Raw genomic sequence first — 6,525 nt, 5'->3', positions numbered from 1 at the left:
CAGCTGCATCAACTCGGGTCTACACCCATAGAGTACAACCACACAACATAACACATCACACGTAGGTCCACAATAACATTTTTTTTATCACAATACCTGCCCGAAATCAAATCCAGTACCGGCCATTAGCCTCATATCTAATAGAACTCTGTTTCCACTACTGGAAAATGAGCCTATTGCAACAGCCGTAAAAATATTGCAACAGAGAGGTAAACCGTTGCCATAGAGTTATTGGAATAGTTAGCAACCGTTACATACGCTGCCGTGCCAATAGATCTAGAGTAACGGTTCTTTCAATGGTTACCCAAACCGTTGCTTAAGGTATATCTATCGCAACGATTGTTCCTCTGTCTGAAGCAACGAGTATTTCTTTCCAGTTGTAACGGTTAAAAATTGTTGCCATATAGTTTATAGCAACGGTTGGCAGCCTTTACCATATAATATGTTGCAACGGTTATGTAAGCTATTGCAACGTTTATTTACAAATATTTCAACGGTTTCATTACACTACTGTAACGGTTTTATTTCTTTTGCAACGGTATTAACTACCTATTGTGTCAGTTTGTTGCACATTTTGGAACGATTTGTAAGACCTAATGGAACGGTTTTGAATGCCTATTGGAACGGTTCTTGTAGACTATTTTGGAGCAATTTGCCATACCTATTGGAACGGTTTGCAAGACCTATTGGAACGGTTCTATTAGACTATTACGCCCTGGCTGTAAATGAATATTTAGATATATAAAATTTGTAATAACCTGAAATTTATATAAATAAAAAGATAAAACACTTCATAATCTATATTATCTCCATAAAACCAAAATATTTTAACCGAATCACATAAGTTTTACATCAACACTTACTCCATAAAACCAAAATATTTTAACCCAATCACATAAGTTTTACATCAACACTTCAAGAGTTAGTTCAAATGTTGATAACAAAAGATTCCTAGAACATGGACAACAATTCAAAGTTCTTAAGTAAGGTCTAGATCTTCACAATCTCCATCTTCCCTTTCTTCAATTGCTCCACCTACAAAAGAGGATAAATAAAGTCATTATCCTTTAAGAGTTGGTTTATCATTATAAGAATGGGTATGGTCTATAAATAATGCATAAAGCATAAAGTTTTCAAATGTACTAGAATGTCGATCTCTAAGTCTTCAGTTCTTTTTGCTAGGATGAAACAATCTTATATCAAGTAAAAATCTTAAAGCACAAAGTTTTTCAAAAACAAGTCAGAGATGACAACAAGTAATTGGTTGTCTTTTAATCCGTGTAAGAATGCAAAAGACTTTGTACTCCCAAAGCCTCCAGAAGCAGTAGCTAACCAGGTAAGAGATGAAGCACAACAATGTTATACCCAATGGGCACTTCAAGAAGCATTGGCAAAACTATGTAAGGACTTGGTTCAACCAGCCAGCTAGGAAAACAAGGAGAAAAATTTAGTTGTAAATCTGTTTGGAATTGAATTAGAACTTATCAGAATACCTCTTTAGTCAACAAGATGGTTTGGCACAAGAAAAGGCAAAACTATGTAAGGACTTGGTTCAACCAGCCAGCTAGGAAAACAAGGAGACGTGCTGCTAGACAGCAGAAGGCTGTGAAGATCTTCCCTAGGCCAACTGCGGGATCACTCGACCTATTGTTCATGGACAAACACTGAAATACAATATGAAAGTCCGGGCTGGGAGGGGATTTTCTCTTGAAGAACTGAAAGCAGCTGGTATTCCCAAGAAACTAGCACCAACCATTGGCATTGCTGTTGACATCGCCGCAGGAACAGCTAAGCTTACAAAGCTAAGCTTGTCATCTTCCCATGGCGTGCTAAGAAAGTCAAGGCTGGTGATTCTAGTGCAGAGGAACTTGCTACTGCCACCCAGGTCAAGGGTTCATACATGCCTATTACTAGGGAGCAGCCAGCTGTTGACCTTGTCAAGGTCACAGATGAGATGAAATCATTCAATGCCTATGGCAAGCTGCGTATCGAGCATACAAATGCGCGACACATCGGAGCCAGGTTGAAGAGGGCAGCTGAAGCAGAAAAGGAAGATCATGCAAATCTTTTGATGATGTTTATGTTATAGCATAAGTCTTATTGCTCTCTTGAAAAAAAATGCAAAAGAAACTTTAAACATTCACCAGATGACATTCACCAGACACAGTAACAGTATTTCACCAGATTACTTTCTTCAGCTTAACAAATTGTTCAGTTAGTTATTTCCATTTTCCATTTCCATATCAAACATTGAAACTAGTTAAACACAACATAAGCAACAAGAAAAGGCAAATTTTGCATCCTTTTGAAGAATGCCCTTATAAATCTTTCTTGGGACCAATATAACAAAGGGAAAATGAGAGAAGAGTTAACAGAAGCTCAACTATAGCTAGTTGACAGAAGCCTTCAATCTAGAGAGTCTACTATGAGGATTTAGAAAGAAAAGAACAACTGGAAAGAAATACTCGTTGCTTCAGACAGAGAAACAACCGTTGCGATAGGTATACCTTAAGCAACGGTTTGGGTAACCGTTGCAAGAACCGTTACTCTAGATCTACTGGCACGGCAGCGTATGTAACGGTTGCTAAACCGTTCCAATAACTCTATGGCAACGGTTTACCTCTCTGTTGCAACGGTTTTACGGCTGTTGCAATAGGCTCATTTTCCAGTAGTGAAAGGATGGGATTAAAATCATATACGGGGACAACATGCGGCAAGAGAAATGTTCACGGTACACGATGTGACGCCGATACCAGTACCTTCACCCTCGAAGGAGCCAAAGGGTAATCAAACAGTAAAATAGCAATAACAAACTACATTTTCGGCTAAGCCCGACCGAACGAAGCTGGGGAACGTACCGCGTCCTCATAACGAGCGACCGGAACGTATCAGGGCTCAAAACACCGCCAGCACTAAGGTATGACTGGTCTCCTTTTTCTTTCAATTACATCCTACACTAACCTGAGTGCAGGTATCCGATCAAAACGGCCAAAGCACTTTTCAACTCGAAGGCCTTAGGTTCCAAAAAGCATACGTTGCACTCTTTTCCTTCGATCGGGTTTTATCCCAAGAAGGGTTTTACCGGCAAGGTTTTTAACGAGGAAACATCTATATGCTACCTAACAAAGACTCAACAAGTATTCAAGGCTTCTTTTTAATCAACCTCGAATATTGGGGGGGCATCCCCCCGGAAGATCGCCTCCTCGGAGAAGCCTAGATGCGCTGAACAGGGTCTCGATAGGAAGATAATGTACCGGCCCAAACGGTCGAACGAACCGTGTCCGAATAGAATAACCAAGCCCGCAATGGCAAAAACGTGTATACTTGTACCAAGCAATCAAAGAACGCTTTCCCCTCCATCAAAGCATTTCGCGTTTCAAGAAAGCACGGTATTTTTTGCAAAAAATGGCTCCAAAGCCAAAAACGTCCCGAACACTCGGGGACTGGCGTCAACAATTCAAAGCCTGAATGACCTCGGGGTCGAAGCTTCAAACTCGTAAGCCCTCAATGAGGCAACATTAAGATCACAAAACAGCTCCAGAGCAAAACGTCCCGAACACTCGGAGACTGGCGTCAAAAACTCAAGGCCACATGACCTCCGGGTCGGAAACCCCGGAATCGTAAGCCCTCTGTGAGGCAATACCAAGTTTACAAGTAATGGCCCCCGAGCCAAGAAACCCTCGATGACTAGGGGACTGTCACCAATGGCCAGCCCCCTCGACTTATCAAAAACCCGAGACCATAAGACCCCAAGTGGGCAGACTCGGTCTCATAAAGACCTACATAAGGCAATAACAATATCTGTAAGACCTCAAGCAAGGCATGAACCATACTTGTACCAAGTAGCCAAAACTGTAAGACCTCAAAGGCATGCAAAACTGTAAGACCTCAAAGGCACGCAAAACTGTAAGACCTCAAAGGCATGCAAAACTGTAAGACCTCAAAGGCATGCAAAATTGTAAGACCTCAAAGGCATGTAAAACTTGTAAGACCTTACTAAAGGCATAATCCCGATCTTAAAGATAAGGCTATATATCGAACTTGTAAGACCCCTAAAAAGGCATACCCTCGATATAGACACCGAAACTACTTCACTCGGGGACTGAAAGGCTCCGGCCAAACATAAATAACTACAGTCATAAGGCTGTACCAGCCAAACTAACGCGACTCGGGGACGCCCGACCGTCACTGCAAAATTACAGGCCTTCAATTACTTCAAATATATTTCGAAAAGAACCGGTTAAACAGGCTACCCTCGACATAGGCAAAAGAGTTTCGACCATGTCAGCTCCTAAATACAGGCTTCGAGATACTCAGCCACCGAGCCAAACCTCCCGAGGTGCTCGACCATCGCCATATAACGACTCACAATCGAGGTTTTTATCGAACCGTTGAAGAGTCAGGCAAACACAATTTCAAAGACAATCCTTATCGAGGGAAAAATAGAGCCTATATTAGAGGTCGCATCGACCCAAAGCGTAAGAGCCACTGTCGCCAGCTCACATAAAAGGTCGTACCGACCTAAAGCGTAAGAGCCACTATCGCCAGCCCATACTAGAGGTCGTATCGACCCAAAGCGTAAGAGCCACTGTCGCCAGCTCACATGAAAGGTCGTATAGACCTAAAGCGTAAGAGCCACTGTTGCCAGCCAATACTAGAGGTCGTATCGACCCAACGCGTAAGAGCCCAAGGGCCAGCTTTAAATTCAAAAACTTGAGGGTCGAATGAGCTCGAGTCGAAACCCGACTCGGAGACTGAATCCAAAACAGTTAACTAAATATGCCTAAGAGCAAAAGCATAAGAGCTCAAACGTCGGCTTATGCTAAAAGGTCGCACCGACCAAAGCGCGTAAGAGCCTACGGGCCAGCCTAATGAGCCCCGGGGCCATACTATGAATCTAAGGATTCCTTTTTACTCAAATACTAGTTCATCTGGCTAAAATCAAGGCAAAAAGAAATGCAGGAGAAATAAAACCGCGAGGTTTCCTTTTATTCATATATGCGAGAAAATACAAGCTCCATTTACAACGTACTTTGAAAGTACTATATACGGAAACAGAAAAGGAAATCTACGTCCCCCTTGGGGACTATGGCCCGTCGGTCACATCCTCACTATCCTCGGCATCGGACAGAAGGAATTTAGCATCATATTCTTCCGCCTTCGCCTGCTTCACCTCTTCTCAGAGGTCAAAGCCCCTAGCATGGATCTCCTCGAGGGTTTCCCTTCGAGAGTTACACCGAGCATATTCCTTGATCCTGTCCTCGCGGTCAAGAATTCTTCTCAGCTCAACTTGAGCATCGGCAGCGTCCTTCAAATAGACCGCCACTTTCTTGTCAGCCTTAGTTCGGCTCATTATGGCTTCAGCCCAGGCATCCACAACCTCGGCCTTTATCTTCAAAAGCTCAGACTCGAGCTTTGTAAGCATATCTGTTCGAACCAAGCTATTATCACGAGCTAAGCAAAGTTGAACCTCAAAGGCGGAGGCTTTAGCTAGAGCACCCTTCCCCGCTGAAGCCTGAATGTTCGCCTGAGCCTTTAACTCATCATACTCGCGCTTGGCTCGGCTAGCTTCGTTCCGGAGGCGCTCTAGGTCCTCCGTCTTTTTCTGCAATTGGAATAAACAAAGCATTACCCTCGGGAGCTAGAAGAAGGAACACACACTCCCCCGGAACAAAAACTACCTGCTCCTTCAGGTAGCTCTCATAATTCAAGCTTTGACTCGCCTCATACTGTAAGCATGCCAACTCGACTTCCCTTTTGTCGCAAAGAAGCCTAAGGGCTTTCTCCCCATCCAAAGCTTTCCACAGACCGGCTTCACGACGAAGCAGCTCGGACTTGAGCTTGTCAAAAGCCTGCGAAAAGAGAGCTCAATAAGAAAAGGAAGGCGCGAAACTCAAAAGGCTTGTGCTAAAACTCAGCGCAGAGTAGAGCAGCTGAGCTTCCTCAAAGGTCGAGCGCACATCTGCTAGTCTGGCTCCCTCAGCCCCAGAAGAGCCAACCCCGGTTGGGACACGGTCGCTCGGTGTATACTGTGAGCACGTGATTTTTGCCCTATATGAATTACTCCCATAATTTCAAAACAAAATAAATCTCTTTTCATTATTTGCAATTTTATGGATTTCGCGGCATTTTTTGTTAATTGTTTGCATTTGTCTGTGCATGTTTTATTTTATTTTAATTAATGGAAAATACAAAAAAATGTGTTGCATGTGCATTTAGGAGTTAATTTTTCATTTTAAGAATTAATTAGTAATAAAGTTATTTCATAAAAAGAAAAATCACAAAAATAGTTATTTTGCACCTTTTAATTTTAACTTTGAATTTTTGAGTAAGTTTTTCTTTAATTTATTAATGGTGGTAATTATTTAGGATTAGTTAGTATGATTGATAAGTTAATTTGGTTTTATAACTTAGTTTAGGATTTTAGTTTTAATTTTGAAAAGAAAAAAAAGAGAAGAAAAGAGTTGAAATGGTTTTGGGCCAAGTCTTTTAACCTATCTTAAGCCCAAACGGATTCCCCCCCCC

General features: G+C 42.2%; 1 pseudogene; it reads left to right on the top strand.

Annotated features, from left to right (window-relative positions):
• Positions 1 to 1,302: 1,302 nt before the first annotated feature.
• LOC109236821 lies at positions 1,303 to 2,089 on the top strand (annotated as a pseudogene).
• The last annotated feature ends 4,436 nt before the right edge of the window (positions 2,090 to 6,525 follow it).

The sequence above is a fragment of the Nicotiana attenuata genome, unplaced genomic scaffold (assembly GCF_001879085.1).
Source record: "Nicotiana attenuata strain UT unplaced genomic scaffold, NIATTr2, whole genome shotgun sequence".
NCBI classification, from domain to species: Eukaryota; Viridiplantae; Streptophyta; class Magnoliopsida; order Solanales; family Solanaceae; genus Nicotiana; species Nicotiana attenuata.
This window is presented reverse-complemented; position numbering and strand designations above follow the sequence as displayed.